Raw genomic sequence first — 16,215 nt, 5'->3', positions numbered from 1 at the left:
CTCTTAGAGACCTCGGAGGAAGCGAGCCCAGCCATGCGACACTGGCAAGAACGCGAAGAGGTACTGAGAGTGAAGAGAGCGGGAGGCCAGGTGTCGGAGGTGAGACGTGCTCTTCCGCCTTGCGGCCGCTGGCCCCGCCTCTCGGTCCCTTGTCCCGCCCCTCTCGGCCCGCCGCCCTGCCTCCTGTAGGACCCCGCCTTGCCCCACCCGCGCCCCGCCCCCAGGCGCCCTCTAGCGGCGGCGGCGGTGGCGATATCAGTTTCTTTTTCCAGGGCTTCCAAGTCTGAAGCTGTCTCCCGGCCGGCCACGAGTGTTCTGATGTGGACTGGGCGGAGGAAGAACTCCGGTCCAGTGGAGTCCCTGGTGAGGTCGGAGCATCCGACCTGTCCTCCCTCCCCAGGTCACCTCGCAGGATTAAGGACAGTGCGGCCAGATCGAGGGTGGAGTCTGCAGGATTTTGAAACTGCAGCCCCTGGCATGGCGCCCTAACAGAGCCTCTGCTCCTTGCCTGGTAGGTGCGGACGTGGCGAAGTCCTTTACTTGCCTCGTCCCCAGAGCCTAGCCCCACCTTGATTATCTCAGTTTTCCCCAAAAGATACAAATGTGAACCACGTCTCTGCACCTACAGGGTCATGACTTCCTGTGATTGCTGAGAACAGGGATATCACCCCCCTCCCCACTTGCCCCCTCCCCCGCCCCATCAAGGAATGGGATGTGGGGAGGTTAGGCTCTGTGTATGATATGTGTGATATGGTTAGGCTTTGTGTCCCCACCCAAATCTCATCTTGAATTGTAATCCCCATAATCCCCGCATGTCAAAGGAGAGACCAGGTGGAAGTAATTGGATCATGGGGGCAGTTTCCCCCATGTTGTTCTCCTAATAGTGAGTGAATTCTCACGAGATCTTATGGTTTTATAAGGTGCTCTTTCCCCTTCTCTTAGCACTTCTCCTTTCTGCCGCCTTGTGAAGAAGGTGACTGCTTCCCCTTGGCCTTCTGCCGTGATTGTAAGTTTCCTCAGGCCTCCCCAGTCACGTGAGATTGTGAGTCAACTAAACCTCTTTCCTTTATAAATTACCCAGTCTTGGGCAGTTCTTTATAGCATTGTGAGAAAAAACTAATACAGCGTGGGAGGCTAGAACTGAGCCTGCAGGAACCAGAAGGTGAGGGTGAGAATGACAACCTCTGAGAAGAAGGGCTCAGTTGAAACTGTGTGCCAAAGAGTTAAAAAAATAGTCATAGAAATTCTTGAGTTTACAGGATGGCAGATAAAAGAAACAAATTGCTGAAATGCTGAAATGCCTGGGCTTGTAGGTTAATAAAACTGGCTGAAATCCATTGGAACCTATAAGGCCAACTAGAGTCTGCACAGACCCAGCTTGCTGACCTTACAGCTGGATTTCTATGGCATGTTTCATACTAACTCCTCACTGAATTTGCACGTGGAACCCTTAGGTAGCATGAAGAGACAGGAGCACATGCCCAAGGACTTCCCAGACTTCCTCTTTCCTTCCACCACGCACCTGCTAATCCCAGAATCCACACTCAAAACCATTTCTAATAATTGCCCTAACGCCAGCACAGGGAGACAGATTTGAGCTGGACTTCCTATTTCTTTGTTGGTTGGCATGCAGTAACAGTTTTTATTTTATCAAAATCCCAGTGTTACAGTATTGACTTCCAGTGCTTTGGGCAGCGAGCCTCCTTTGCTTGGTAACAGTATGATGGTGCCTTTGCCATTCTCTGCCTACTTTACCACGTTTTACTAACCAACCAGTGGGCATTCATTTTGTGCTGTGCTTTCTATGTGAGTATTACCTGGAGTGGGGGAAGAAAGGTGTATTGAAGTAGGCACAGTGGTAATTTTGTAGTCTTGGTTTATTTCTTAGTTCCCGCATCTCTGCCAACCTTCCAATAGTTACCGCCCACTAAGCCTGGAGGAGTAGATCCTGCTGGAGACAGAGTTGTGCATTAGGTGAAATTGGCTTTTATCTTTGACATCTTTATTTCCCCTCCAATTTCTGGTAGTTCATTGTAAGCTTTTGCCCCCTTTCTGCTCCTGTGTGTTCAGGATCTCCCATTAAATTCCTTGTCTCCCCAGCCCACTTCATGCCCCCAGTCTTCCAATACTTTCCATACTTCACCTTTTTCTCATCCTCAACCTTAGTCCTATTTTCCCGTGGCTTGATTCTTCCTGGGAGGAATAACTGAGCATGATAGATTTAATCAGAGGCATATGATGAAGATGCATCATTAGCCATGTATGTACATGGATGGTGGTGACACCGGAGAAGGTATGTCAACTCCAGGTTGAATGATCAGGATATGTGGTGATAGCCTCCAGGTTCTAGGGGGTTTGAAATTTTATTTTAGGTCAGATAAGTGTAAAAGGAAGAAAAATGTAATTATTTTGATCCTTATCATTTTTCAAATAAAATTTACAAGCAAGAAAAATTCATTGTCAGATCGTTGTGAAACAATTGTTTTCTTTGAAAATGCTTCTCCATCTGAAATTCTCAGGGATGTCAGGATTAGGTCTATTTGTTTGACCAACACTCTTTACTCTTAACTTTTGTGATTTAACTCACTCCATCTCAGCCAGCAGGTGATGTGGATGTGACCTCAACAACACACAGTAGCCTCCTACCCAGGTATGCTCAAGTGACTGACTTCTTAGGTGTAACATGGCCAGCAGGTCAGTAGCCTCAGATTGCCTTCTTTTGACTTCTCACATGTTGATCTTGTCACCACCTCAGTTTGCTAGTAGTCCTTCAAGCTGGGAAGATGAAATTTGGTAATGAAAATAATATATGCGTAGAATACTGTGGGTTGACGACAATTCCAAGTCACAGACCTTTCACCTTCAGGTAAAGAATAAGTAGGAGGTAGATAATAACAGAAAGCACGACTTACAGTCTATAAACTTTCTTTCAAATCTGTTATAGAGACCAGTAAAATGAATGAAGAGACTAGTAAAATGATTTTTTTTTTTGAAACAGAGTCTCTGTCACCCAGGCTGGAGTGCAATGGTGTGATCTCGGCTCACTGCAACCTCTGCCTCCCTGGTTCAAGCACTTCTCCTGCCTTAGCCTCCCAAGTAGTTGGGATTATGGGCACTCGCCACCACGCCTGGCTAATTTTCTGTATTTTTAGTAGAGATGGGATTTTGCCATGTTGGCTAGGCTGGTCTCGGACTCCTGACCTTAGGTGATCCATCTGCCTCGGCCTCCCAAAGTGCTGGGATTACAGGCGTGAGTCATGCCCCCAGCCCAGTGAATATTTTTTACGTGAAAAAAAAAATTTGGAGTCTGGTGCCTTGCTTAGAAGATGTGTTGGAAAGTGCCTCAGTAATGTTAAAATATGCATCTTTAAAAACTGAAGAACCTTGTTGATTTCAGTATGTGTATCTTCTTAGTAGGATGACAATTAGAAGTATGTATATTCTGCTGGCTTTAAACTACAAATGAGTTAAATGACACTTTAATACTTTTTTGTATTAAATAATTTAACCTAAGTTCAGTACTTTAAATTCTTCTCAAAACATATTTTCTTTCTTTCATTGTTGTTTATTATAAATCAACTTTTTTTGTGGGTGTCATTTTAATTTTTTCTTGAATAGAGTTATTTTTAAAGAGCATTGTAATCTCAACAGTCTTTATGTTTGTTGTTGTGTCAACTATGATCAGTTAAATAAGCCTAGAAACATAATGTGCAGCACAAGGATTATAATTCAAAATATTGTGTTGCATACTAAAATTTTTCTAAGAATATAGATTTTAGATGTTCTCCACCTCCAATAAAAAATTTACTATGTGAAAAACAATAATAATATTATTATTATTTTTGGCTTGAGTAGCTAAGGAACGAGGTGGTCATTTAGTAGTGAACACTGAAGTGACATTGATGCACACATTTATAAAATGTGCTATTTAGTAAACAGTCACCAGTTACCTTGAATGCATCGGGGTTGTCCTAGCACCTACAATCTGTGGGGACATGGAGCGGTGGACAGTCGTAATCAGTGAGGTAAGTGCTCGACTGGGGCCAGCACTCTTGCTGTAGCGGTCCACAGTCTCCTAACCAAGATTCTTGTACTTCTGATATCATTCCCTTGGAAATGTCTGAAAAGAAATATAAGGTTCTTCCATTTAGAAACATGATCGTCAAAACCCTTTAGCAAGGTGACCTGGCCATGTGCCTTTGGTTACATGCAGTTGTTTGTCCTTGTGGCCTCCATGGCATCTTTCCATTTATCTTTCTTTGCATCTTCCTACATGGATATTCTAACATTTTGTCCCATGAATTTGAGTTCCTTCTGGGTAGCATTTTTCTCTCTAATCTTAAACCTCTGCTCAGAAGACTCAGTGATCAGTCTCTATTCCTCTGTCATGATTCAATGTCTTTGAACTGTGGCATATATACAGACGGCCCCATGCACTATCCCTACTGTCTAGTTGAGTGAAGTTATGTAGAATATGTATTCCACATTAAGTATTAAGTTCCACTACTTAAATTTCTTCTTCACTTACCCACACACACAGATATGAATTAAACGTGTATTGGATAGAGAGGGTGGGCATGGCACTTTCAGATGCAACTGACAGGAAGACATGCTGTCCCCCGGGGGCTCCAGCTGATGAGGACAGTTTGAGAGCATCCTGCGGTGTTGCATTCTTCACTCAGGGCACCGTGATACGTAGTCAGGGAGGGAGGCTGTAGGGGCTTCTTTGGGTGTACCTGGCCCACCATGTGTTTAGCTGTCTTACCAGAAAAATACTGACTCAGTCATTCTCTATATGAAAAAGGTGATCAGTTACCCTATACTCAGTCATTTGGGTATTATGAGGGCTTTCTTGGCAAGACTGAAGCTGTGGGGCTCTTCTTAGGGAATGAGAAAAAGAAGCATTACAAATCCAAGTGCTGTGATTTCTCATCACGTTAAAATAATGAGGAGACCCTTTGCTGAAATGAGGAGTGTCCTCACGTGGCTTTTTTGTTTTGTTTTGTTTTGTTTTGAGACAGAGTCTCACTCTGTCACCAGGCTGGAGTGCAGTGGCGCGATCTTGGCTCACTGCAGCCTCTGCCTCCCGGGTTCAAGCCATTCTCCTGCCTCAACCTCCTGAGTAGGTGGGACCACAGGCACGTGCCACCATGCCCAGCTAATTTTTGTATTTTTAGTAGAGACAGGGTTTCACCATGTTGGCCAGGATGGTTTCGATCTCTTGACCTCATGATCCGCCCGCCTTGGCCTCCCAAAGTGCTGGGATTATAGGCGAGAGCCACCACGCCTGGCCTCATGTGGCCCTTTAAAGCATTGGCCCAGGGTTCCTCGGGTCTCTGCTGGGTGAATGTTCTGTTCCCTTGGAGACTCCCCATCTTTGGAGCGCACAGACGTTAATCCCAGAGCCGTGCTCTGTCCCCAGGTGATGACAACAGGAAGAAGGCCAACAACCCCAAACACTGCAGCTGCATCATAGATCAGATCTTCACTGGTGGGCTGCAGTTGGACGTCACCTGGCAAGTCTGCCGGTAAGTGACAGGCCGTGTGCTTGGTGGTGTTGAAACCCACAGGGGCTGTGCTGACATCTCCCAGTCTCCAGAGCTGCCAGTCTCCAGAACTGTGTGTGCTCCGAGAGGTCTTTAAGGAGGCTGCAAGAGAAATGGTTAACAGACGCCCTGAGAGCGAAGGTCGTGGGGTAGAGGTGCTTCCTCTTGGGGAGATCCTGGGGCGGGTGTCCCGGTGGGATGCGAGACCTCTGTGTGGAGGTCTTGGTGTTGTCCACAGTCAGTGTTCTTGGACGCTTCCCCCAACATTTCTCTTCTTTTAGTCCTTGACCAGGAAACAAACAAACAAAAAATAACTCCCTTCAAGAAGGGGTGGATCACGCATGGCAGATTATTTACATATGTGCTTTGAAGTGTGTTAGTTCTCATTATTTTATGGTTTCCTGTTCCATTTTCTCTATGTAGTGGCCCTAATTCTTTTGAGGTGTGGTCTTTGCTTATAGCTCCAAGCATTGAGTGCAGGAAGAATCTACTGTTTTGTTAGATTAGAGGAACGCTCTCAACCAACCTTAGTGCACGCTGCTGGGTTTTGTTTTATGTTTAGGCATGGGGTCTTATGTTGCCCAGGCTGGCCTTGAACCCCTGGGCTCAAGCAATCCTCCCACCTCAGCCTCCCAAGTAGCTGGGACTACAGGTGTGCGCCATGGTGCCTGGCTCTGTTCTTTACTGCGGTTGAAGTTTTAAAAACCCTGGGCATGATCCACGAAAACGATTTCAGAACCCATAATGGATTGCCACCTGCAGTCTGTATAAGACCAGTGAAAAACGGGAAAGGCCACTGCTGGCTGTGTCACGGATGCAATTTTCTGTAAGGAGCATAGACCATTAGAGGCCTTGGCTCTAAGCATTAGAAACCGAGTTTGCTCTGAGCAGTTTAGACCTCCTTGCTGACCCTCAACAACTGAATTCCGTCAGTAGGAAATTGTCTCAGATTTAAATCTTGTATAAATATCGAGAGCAAATTTCCCAGTCTGTGAGTTTTTGTTTTTAGTGTTGTCAAATAAATCTCTAGCAAGGAACTGGCCTTGTGAAATGCAGCATTAAGTGTCCAGCTGGAAAATGTGGCACATATATACCATGGAATACTATGCAGCCATAAAAAAGGATGAGTTTTTGTCCTTTGTAGGGACATGGATGCAGCTGGAAACCATCATTCTCAGCAAACTATCACAAGAACAGAAAACCAAACACCGCATGTTCTCACTCATAGGTGGGAACTGAACAATGAGATCACTTGGACACAGGAAGGGGAGCATCACACACCGGGTCCTATTGTGGGGAGGAGGTAGCGGGGAGGGATAGCATTAGGAGCTATACCTAATGTAAATGATGAGTCAGTGGGTGCAGCACACCAACATGGCACGTGTATACATATGTAACAAACCTCCATGTCGTGCACATGTACCCTAGAGCTTAAAGTATAAAAAAAAAAAAAAATGTCCAGCTGGGGGCTGGATGCAGTGGCTCATGCCTGTAATCCCAGCACTTTGGGAGGCCGAGGCAGGCCTATCACTTGAGGTCAGGAGTTCAAGACTAGCTTGGCCAACATGGTGAAACCCCGTCTCTATTAAAAATACAAAAAATTAGCCAGGCGTGGTGGCAGGCACCTGTAATCCCAGCTATTCAGGAGGCTGAGGCAGAAGAATCACTTGTACCCAGGAGGTGGAGGTTGCAGTGAGTCAAGATGGCACCACTGCACTCCAGCCTGGGTGATGGAGTGAGACTCTGTCAAAAAAAAAGAAAAAAAAAAAAAGTCCAGCCTGGCTGGGGCACACTCTCTGTGAAGTGTGCAAGGAGGTCTCCAGTGACACCTAGATTGCAGGCCCCAGGTTCCAGATACAGCTGTAAAATAGACCTGTGGATTCAGAGCCTCTGACGGGGCCCATGAGTTTATCCTCTTCCAAAGCCCCCACACATTTCCCCTGCCCTCGGTGAGTCAGGACTCTCCTGCTTGGCCTCATCTTCAGTCAGCCTCTGAGAGTTAAATAGCCCTCCCACTCTGTGTTCAGGTGCCTCTGTTGCAAACCTCTATGGCAAGTTATTTAACTTCCTTTACATGGAAACACTAAGGGGCACCAGAGAATGTCCCAGGTTCCAGACTTAATGCTGTCTCCATGTTAAATGCAACCATTTTTTGTGTGCCCTCTGGGGAGGCTTCACTCTACATGGGCCCTAAGACCTTCAAACCAGTAAAGCTCCATTTCTCCAGGACAGAAATAGGAAAACTTTGTGACTGAGACATTTGGTACAATACAGGCCAGACAGGACAAGGCTTCTGTCCCAGGAGGGCTGATGACATGGGCCCCTGGAGCTGAGCTGCTGGGCCGGGGAGGGCCAGTCTGTCTCCCTCACAGATGGCCCAATGCCAGGGGATGCCCTTGAGGACCCTCACTCCAGTTTGGCTGAGAATACAAGAAACGGACATGGTCAGCATCTTCACCGAGCCCACCGGGGCCCCTCAGGGATGAGCCCCACAGGCCTGGGCCTCTGGAGTCCTCGGGGTCCCTGTGTGGTCCCCTGGTCTGTGACTGAGGACACCCCTGCAGGCTGCTGATCCCAGAGGGAGTGCTGTGTGCAGTCTGGGGTTGGAAGGTTTTTGGAGTGGGGGAGCCTCAGGTCACTCCTGGTTCGGCAGCCCTGATTCATATCTCAGATGGAAGAGGCCTTCACTGTCACCCAGGCCGCTTGCCACCTCACATGGGGGCCTGTCTCCACAGTGGGTGAGACGGCCCTGGGCACGGGGCCCCCTCTGCCCTCCAGGCTGTCCACTCCATGCCGGGGCTGGACCCATCCCACACCTGGCTGAACTCTTGTTTCTGGATCCGGGCCAGGGGATCTTCCCATGCCCTCTGCCCATATCCTCTCTGGGCCAGGAACACGGATTCTCTTGTCTCCCTGGCTTGTTGTCTTGCCACCCTTGGAGGGGCACTCAAGAGTGAGGGGTCCCTGCTGCTCTCTAAGGAGGTGGGAGTGGGGGCTTCCACAGACGGGTCCGACTGCCCCAGTGCCCTTCAGCGCCCTTCGAAGGAAAGAGGGGGACAAAGTAGAAAGTGGAGAAGGGGTATTGGGGAGGGTCCTGTCCACAGCCCCCCCAACCCCGTCTGCCCAGCATCCAGCATGTCCAGCACACATGTGCTCAGCACCTGCCCTGAGGACCGGCAGATCCACTTGACTGTCTTTGAGTAGAGGAGGAAGAGGAAGTGCAGAAGGAAGCTCCAGGTGGTGTCACTGGTGGAGGGTGTCTAGGTTCTTGGCGTCTTGAACAAAGAATTGGACAAAATGGACAAACAAGGCCAGGAAGGAATGAAGGGATTTATTGAAAATGAAAGTACATTCTACAGTCTGGGCGAGGGCCCAAGGGTGGGGGCTCAAGAGCCCCGTTACAGAATTTTTGGGAGTTTAAATATCCTTTAGAGGATTCCATTGGTTACATGGTATATGCTTTATGTAATGAAGAGGATGAATTAAAGTTACAAAGTCATTTACTTGGTGTACGCCCTATGGAGAGGATATTTGCTGTCATAGCTGAAGTGCGAATCAGCCTTATGTTCCCTGCCTCCAGTCCCTATTTTCCTGCCTCATTTTCCCCCTGAGAGATGTGATTCCCATAAATCCTTGTGGGAGGCAGAAGGACCAATGGTCTTTCTTCTGTAACTGCTTCATGCTGGCTTGGGGCATAGTCCCTACCTGTTGGGGATCACAGAACTCTCACCCTGCTCTGTCTAGTGGAAGCAGAGTAGCTCCTTGATGGCCAGAGGTGGTGTCTTCACCTGGAACTGACTGGAACCTTTGTTGCATAACTATCTGAAGCTTGATGGTCTCTAGGCAAGAGGAAATGAATTTGGTTAAAAGATTTAATGCGAACTTCAGGGGATGGATATCTATGTTATCAGGAATGTTTGTTATAGAGATTTGCAGGAGAAAAAACAAAACCTGGTCTGTTCTAGAATCTATGTGTTTCCTTAAACTCTTAGCACAGATAACCCCTTTTGGCTTGGTTTGGTCTGCTGGGGCCTAGTGCATGATCTTAGTCTAAAACAATGGCATCCCAGAATTTTGTTTAAAAATATTCCCCCTTTCTGGTCAGGTTCTCTCTTAGGTGAGAGTGTGGCCAAAACTTAGGGCCTTAGCGCCACTCTCAGTTACCATGATTTTGGGTTTCCGGTCTCAGCACTTCATTGATAGGTTGCAGTGTCCTCAAGGTTGCACATTTCTTTCAGTTCTTGTCATTCCAGTTGAAGAGAGACCATATGATGTTCTAGAGATGGCTGCATGCAAGCAATAAAACCTTCGAGAGAATCCAGTGCACCAGGGAGACTATTCTCATGATTATTGAGAGGATGGTACAAAGAGTTTGGAGTATGGTCCTTACCCAGGGTCTCCATGAGTCAAACCTCCTAAAATCAAATAGAGCAAAGAATGAGCTAGATAAAGAGTCTACTCACTTAATAAGTAGTCTCTTTGTTAATCCACTACCACTGAATTTCCATAATTTTCACTTGATGTATTTTTCCATAGGCCACAAGTGCCAGCACCGGCACAGATACTTCTTGTTCAGCCAATTCTATTATAACTTTCACAAGAGAATTTAAAGTTTCTTGTGTCCTTTACTGTATAATTTGCTATAGAGTCTATCATGAGGGATACATTTCTAATCATTGCTTCTTTTACTTTAAACCATGGAAAAAGGACCTAACAAATGATGCCCTTCTAGAAGAGTGAAGACCTCCTGGCAGTGTTCTTTTTAACTCATGATGTGGGTTAAAAGGAATGAATCAATGTTTTGTTTATAACTGAATACGAGGCAATGTATGTACCATTAAAGTTTTGTACCTACATTAGGCTTTCATCTTTTATTTATCAAAGTATAAGTTTTTCCATGTATAGGGCTGGCTGTAAACTTCCTCACAAATAAAACTATACCCAGTAAGTGCACATAACAGACCGACTCCCTTTTCACTTCTATTGTTTATAGAGGCGTAAGCAAGAAAAAATATTCAAAGAAAAGAGTTTCATGATAATAGAAGTCTTAATCTGTGAACGTGGAAAAAGCAGTTCACATCAAGGATGCCACCTTCTTCTGGGGAGAAACTTTCCTGGCTAGTTTTACCTTAAGGATTTCAATGAGTGTACATTTCTAAGAGTGATGAGGGACTCTTCTCAGTTGTGAGATTATGAACCCAAAGTTCAACATCCTGAAGTTTTGTAATAGTGTGGATGGCAAGGACAGTTTTTCTTTGACGTTCTCAGAAGATCCAAACCATAAAAAGTTTTCTTTACCAGATGAAACTACACTGTAGCATAATAATCTGCTGTGAAAATATCAGCCTTCTGGCATGGGAAAGCTTTTTTTTTTTTTTTTTTCCAAACAGAGTCTTGCTGTGTCACCCAGGCTGGAGTGCAAGGTGTGATCTCAGCTCACTGCAACCCCTGCCTCCTAGGTTCAAGTGATTCTCCTGCCTCATCCTCCTGAGTAGCTGGGATTACAGGCACCCACCACCATGCCCGGCTAACTTTTTGTACTTTTAGTAGAGGCAGGGTTTCGCCATGTTGGCCAGGCTGGTCTCGAACTCCTGACCTCAGGTGATCCTCAGCCTCCCAAAGTGCTGGGATTACAGGCATGAGCCACCTTGCCTGTCCAGGAAAGCTTTTATACAACCAGAAAACATGCACTGAAAATAGCAATTGAGTGAAATCCCTTTATAAAATGTTCAAATGGCCCACCAGGTGACCAAATGTACCTGAAGCTTTAATTATTTTCCCACGAATATAGAGCCAAACATTGGTTATAAACTATTTTAGTAATTTATAAGTTACTACATGAATGTATTCACTTTGGATTATTTTATCTTTTCCATGATGAGTCATGGAATGCAGAACTTTTAATAATAAAAACTTTAAGGACTCAAAAAGGACAAGGTGGTCATCCTGGTTCTCCATGAGTCCATGCTTATTAACATCAGATGTATATCCTCTTGAATACCAGTTGTTTTTCTAAATTAGGTGCATAGCACTGATAACTGATGAGTTATCAAAGGTAATTTGACTTAAGCTGTGAATTTATTCAAATTGTATATCTAAACAATTTCAGTATCAGCTGGTTTAACATGAAAATCTGACTTTTCTTGTTATTTAATTTTTTTTGTTCTACTTGGGTAGAACAAATTTCCTTTATATAAGGAAATTTAGTTATTTCTGTGGTTTACAGTAACTTAACACAATAACCATAATTATAATTGGTAGCATATACTTACACATTAGAATTTTAGAAATCCCATATAATTTTGGAATATGTATTAGTATTATTCACAAAAATATAACCTAAAGAAGATTGAACATCATTTTGGCAATCCCATATACCTAACCATGTCAAATAATCTTGTTTTTTCAGATGTTTTCAAGGGCCCCCCGATCCATTCAAAAAACTAGGCATTAGGAAAGAAAATTTTAAAACTGAAGTTTAATTTTGGAATTCCAAATTACCATAAATTATTTATTTTGCCAAAATTATAACTCAGAAATTTTAAAGAAGCAAAAAACTTTTATAATCTTTTACAAAAAATTCTACTGTTCTTACACACCTTGCATGTAAAACTGTTTCTAGTAGTCTTAATTATGTGTTATAATGGTGACTCTCAGCAATTTTAATTTTAATGTGAAAACTGGTAAGTTATGTTCTGATAAGGTTTGACTATTTCCAGCATTAGCTAGGGGTGTGGTCAACTCCACATGTCCTCAGGCCTCACCTGGAGGAAAGCAGACAAGTTAAACAATTTTCAAAAGCTAAAGAAGCAGTTTATGACCTTAAAGCATTTAGCAAACCTGATATTTGAACATAACTTAGACCACATGTTTACATTTTGAAGACATTTGTATTTTACCAATAATCTTTAAAACTGTCTTTATTTCCCAAAGATTACTCAAATCACATGAACTAAATAAAAGGCATTACATTTTTCACGTTTCTGACAAAATATTTGATTTAAGCTCTTATTATTATTAAACCAATTAAAGTTCTTTTATATTAATTCAAACTTTACAGAGGAGATAAACAGTGACTTTTACTATTTGTTTAACCAGTTTGTACAGAGAGAAAGAGGCCAGTGACTGGCTGGTAAGAAATTCTTACCGTTTTGCCAGCATGCCACGTTTCTGGGTTCTCTCTCCCTGACCAGTCCTAGTTGACCCCGCTTGACTGTATGCAAACAAACACATTGCCATGAATTAAGAATATTCACAAATAGTTTACAAATTTTGGAGAAATTAGAGAGAGAGAGAGAAATGTGACTTAAATTCTATTTATTAGAGTATACTCAACACACTTAAAGTATCAGGGAGCCTAGAATCCAAAAAATTAGTTTAAGGATAGGAAGCTGGTGTGCTCCATTAACTCCTGTGGCCCAACAAAGGCAGCATAGAAATTCCAGATAAATGGAACAAATAATGATTTGCTAGAAATGCATAGGAAACAAGATAACTATTCACAGAACCAAGTAAAAGCCTTCCACTAGGAACTAAAAAAAAAAAATTGGTTATATATATATATGCATACACATATACATACACACAAAGCTAGAGGAGAATAAACGCAAATGAATGAAAACTAGAAGCAGAAACAAAAAACAGGAGACCAACCCTAAATTTTCCTACTCAGTATACCTTGGAGGCTACAGTGTACCAACCCCCAAAACCCACATATTACATATTTTATTCCTGATACACAATTTAATATCCTTAAGTTCATCAATATTATTATAAATTCTGTGCAATCAAGAAATTCACTTTAGGCACATGACCAACAAGTACTCCAGCACTATCCAAGCAAAGTGGTAAACAGCATGAAGAAATGCAAGCATGGATGTGAAATTTGGCTCCACACTCAATCCAGCTTCATGTTTAACTATATTTAAAAAAGAATTGCCAAACTGCTGATTCATTTCTTTACAATACTTTTATTTTACTTTAATCAAGACTTGGCTTTAACAATGAAAGTGTTAATTAGCCAAATATCTCCAATTCTTTATCAGGTTTTGAAGAATGTTTTATTATTTAAACTTTTTTCGCATCTTACTCCCCTACTTAATGATTCCTTACTACATTGTTTCATAAATAACCTTTTCAAAACTGTAATTTGAACTAACTTTTAGATAACTTCTGAATTAGACAAAATCATTCTTTTTTTCACCTATAACATAACCCTTTCTAGCATATTTTGTATACAGAAGTATGTGTTAACTATAATTTTTATTCTTAGTCACCTAAAACTTTAGTGAAACCCTAAAAAGCAAGAAATCCTGAACTATCAGATATGGACATTTATAGATAAAAACAACTCCACAACCTTTGCCCAGAGTGTTTCTTAGAGGACGTTCCCCCTGGGTCTTCTCCAGGACCAAGGCCCGAGAGTTCTCTTGTCCTTTTTCAGTGACCCAGGAAAACGAAGCCCCCTCCTATATTGATAGCTGGGAACTGTGGAGTCTGCCATCTCTCCTCTTGAGACAGGGTCTCCACTAGCACAGAGGTTGCTTTGCATCAATAGATCATTTTTTCCCCAAACCAAACACCCTCCTTGCTTGGCTGGTGTTGTTCCTAAGGCAGCTTCACTGGTGAGAGTGAGCGAGGACGGAAGTAGAATACAGCAGTCACCAGATGTCTTGCTTCCTACAGAAAATGGTATCTTCATGGTCCCTGAATGATCCCAGGAGGCTGATCCTATAAAGACGTCTGGTCCCTGACCCCATTTGCCTCCAGGTGCCCAGAACAGCCTATCGTGGGCCTTCACCCTCGGCAGGTGGACGTTGTTGTCTCAGCTAAGGTTGAGAACTACCGACCTGGATAATTTGAGCAAAATATTGAGGACCAAATAAATATGGCTGGGAGAAACCTTGTCCTCATCCATCTCCTTTATTCCAAAAATAAATTTTGGGAAGTTTCCAAAATCATATGTAATATGGTAAGATGTTTGAACTTTTATGGGATCAGGGAGAGGGGAAACTGTAGAAAGAGGGGAGGGCTCTCAGAGAGGGTAATGTTCGAACTGAGGATTCCAGGATAAGGAACATCCCCCCTGACCTGAGTGAGAAAGGAGGAAATAGCATTCCTGGCAGAGGCAAAAGCCAGCCAAAGCCCTCAGGGCAGGAATGAGAAGTGGAGGACTTCTCTGAGAATGAGCTTCATATGGTCTGGGACAGTGGGCCCTGGAGAGTCAGGAGGGCTGAGGTTGAAAGGGCACCAGGGCCAGGCCGTGTGGAGCTTGAAAGCTTCCCTGCACCAAATGGAGATTTCATTCTGATCGTGTTCAGCGTGGTTTTCAGCAATGAGGAGATGTGATCTGATTGATGTTTGCAAACATTGCTCTGGCTTCCAGTTGCGACCTAGGAGTGGAAAATCAGAATGGGCCTCGCTCCTCTGGTAACAGTAAAACAATGGATAATCGACAAGATCATACCTTTCCCTGAACCTATCAGAAACTGAAGACACAGGGCAAACACTCAGCCTGAGGCTGAAGGAAGGCAGGAGCCTCTGAGGAGAGGAGGTGTGAACATGGCTGCCTGTGGCCAAACATGAGAAGGAGCCAGCCCTGCCACACAGGTGGGGAAGACTGGCTCAGTCGATGCCTTTAAAGAATCAATGAAGGCTGTGTGTGAGTCAGCATGGAAGTGTAGACCTCCTGGGATTTTTGGACAGTGGAGTTCACACTCGCTTGCAGGTGCTTCTCTATAGATGGCCACTGAGCCTTCCTCACACATGAATGTATTGGGCACAGAGTGGGAGACCAGAGAGAGCCTCCCACAACAGTGCCAGTCTGGGCAGGGGAGCAGCTGCCACTGCAAGAAATGCACAAAGCTCTTCCAGACTCTTCTTCCAGAACAAAAATGAAAAGCCATACCTTCTGGGGAAAGGGCAGCAAGCCCTGCTGGCCTCAGGCTGCAGGAAAATCCCACTGAGGTTGGTGGTGTGAAAGGAAAATAAATCTTGGTGCCCCAGAATCACTAAGCTAAAAGGAAAAGTCAAGCTGGGAACTGCTTAGGGCAAACCTGCCTCCCATTCTGTTCAAAGTCACCCCTCTGCTCACTGACATGATTGCCTTATTTGGAGAGGCTAATCATAAACTCAAAAGAATGCAACCATTTGTCTCTTATATACCTATGACCTGAAAGCACCCTCCCTGCTTTGAGTTGTCCCATCTTCACCTTGATTTATCTCACCTTTCCAGACTGAACCAATGTACCTCTTACATATATTGATTGATGTCTTAAGTCTCCCTAAAAGGTGTAAACCAGGCGGTGACCCTACCACCTTGTGCACATGTCATCAGAACCTCCTGAGGCAGTGTCATGGGCGCTCATCCTCAAGCTTGGCAAAACAAACTTTCTAAATTAACTGAGACCTGTCTCAGATTTTTGGGGTTCACACTGGGAAGGAAAAGAAAAACCCCCCACTGCAATTGCGGGCAGGAAATTGTCCCAGTCCATTAGAGTGTCCCTCCGCCTGGGGAAGGAAGGATGCATAAAAAAGCCTCATTCTCTGGACCCTGGAACACTGGGCCTGCCTCATACTGAGACTGGAACAAAATGACAGACAGTGGCCCTGACCCCACACCAGGTCAGCAAGCACCAGGTAAAAGTAATAGCAGTCTACAGCAAGGGAC

At 44.3% G+C, this 16,215-nt stretch overlaps 1 long non-coding RNA gene across 5 annotated transcripts; it reads left to right on the top strand.

Moving 5' to 3' along the window:
• The first annotated feature begins 53 nt into the window (after positions 1-53).
• On the top strand, positions 54-10,837 carry LOC115898323. 5 transcript variants are annotated; one of them, XR_004058039.1, is made up of 7 exons: positions 54-99; positions 273-511; positions 943-1,006; positions 2,598-2,650; positions 3,933-4,025; positions 5,423-5,528; positions 7,821-10,837. It is a non-coding gene; the product is annotated as an uncharacterized LOC115898323 (long non-coding RNA). The 5 variants fall into 5 exon arrangements; XR_004058038.1 differs by having other exon boundaries at positions 2,598-2,694; XR_004058041.1 differs by lacking the exon at positions 3,933-4,025 and having other exon boundaries at positions 2,598-2,694.
• The last annotated feature ends 5,378 nt before the right edge of the window (positions 10,838-16,215 follow it).

The sequence above is a fragment of the Rhinopithecus roxellana genome, chromosome 6, assembly GCF_007565055.1.
Source record: "Rhinopithecus roxellana isolate Shanxi Qingling chromosome 6, ASM756505v1, whole genome shotgun sequence".
NCBI lineage: Eukaryota > Metazoa > Chordata > Mammalia > Primates > Cercopithecidae > Rhinopithecus > Rhinopithecus roxellana.
The sequence above is the reverse complement of the archived record's forward strand: the minus strand, read 5'-3'. Positions and strand labels throughout refer to the sequence as shown.